Source organism: Brassica oleracea, chromosome C1 (genome assembly GCF_000695525.1).
Source record: "Brassica oleracea var. oleracea cultivar TO1000 chromosome C1, BOL, whole genome shotgun sequence".
NCBI lineage: Eukaryota > Viridiplantae > Streptophyta > Magnoliopsida > Brassicales > Brassicaceae > Brassica > Brassica oleracea.
This window is the reverse complement of record NC_027748.1, coordinates 9757074-9758643: the sequence shown is the minus strand read 5'-3', so window position 1 is coordinate 9758643 and position 1570 is coordinate 9757074.

The following is a 1570-nucleotide window of genomic DNA, read 5'->3' as shown; positions in this document are numbered from 1 at the left end:
CTGTGCAGCTATGAGGATCCGTTCTGCTGAAAAATATTGTATCGTCTGCAAACAGTAGATGGTTTATGGCGGGGCAGTTGCGTGCCACTTTGACACCGACTACATCCCCTCTTATCTGAGCTCTTTTACACAGCCCAGATAAGACTTCCGTGCAGAGAATGAAGAGGTACAGGGAAAGGGGGTCGCCCTGCCGAATTCCTCTAGAAGGAGCGACCCTTCCTTGAGCTGCACCATTGATCAGGTAAGAATAGGAAACGGAAGTGACACATGTCATGATCCATGATATCCAAAGCTCATGGAACCCAAATCGGACAAGAACGTTTCGAAGGAACTCCCATTCAATCCGATCATACGCTTTGCTCATATCAGTCTTTATCGCCATCCCACATCTGACCCGAGCCTCGGAATGTTGAAGATAATGGAGAATCTCATGTGTTATGAGAACATTATCCGAGATCAAACGACCTTTGACAAATGCCGACTGATGGACAGAGATTAACTCCAGGACCAGTGGTTGAAGTCTACGGGTTAGTACCTTAGCAATAATCTTGTAGTGGGTGTTGCAAAGGCGATCGGGCGATAATCCACGACTTTCCTCTGTCCCGTGACCTTTGGAATAAGTCGAACGTGCGTTTCGTTTTGCCATGAGTCTAACTCACCAGAAGAGAAGAAAGACTTGATGTCAGCCACTATATCCGCTCCAATAATATCCCAAAATGATTGGTAAAAACTGGCTGAGAATCCGTCCGGTCCCGGAGCCTTATCCGGATTGATTGAGAATAAGGCTTCCTTGATTTCAATGGTAGAGGGAGGCGCCACTAATGTTTGATTCATCTCTTCGGTAACTAAGGGAGTTATCCCATCAGAGACCGCCTGAGAGGAATCAGACATTTGGGTTGAGAATATGCGCGAATAGTACTATGTGATGCAGTTAACTATCTTCTCCTCTTTATATACAGCTCTGCCTCTAGAGTTTTCAATGACTGCAAATTTGTTTAAAGCTCGGCGACCTCTTGTAGCCGCATGAAAGAAGCTGGTGTTTCTATCTCCACTGTGGAGCCACTGGATCCTGCTTCGCTGTCGCCAAAATAACTCCTCTTCCTTATATGCTGCTTCCAAGGATGCTGTGAGAGAGTCGATGAGATCATTATCCGGTATAGGACTGGAAAGAAAAAATACACATCCGGCCAGGCATTGTTTTTGGGTTTTAGCCCATTAGTTATACATATGCTAGCCGATTTACATTGCAATATCGGAAGGACCGAATTAAAAAGGGGAAATTGCAAAAAAAATATCATTTTCAAAGTACCACTTTTTCATGTTTACACTAACCACTTTTACCCTCGTCTTTAATGAAGGGTAAAAGAGATTTATAACCTTTTGATTACATTTGACAAAAAAAAATATATGTTAACTAATCTAAACTTAAAACATCAATTCTAAACCCTAAATCACCAACTCTAAACCCTAAACCATGAAACATCAAACTCTAAACCCTAAACCCCGAAACATCAACTCTAAACCCTAAACCCGAAAACTTCAAATCTAAACCCTAAAACATCAACTCTAA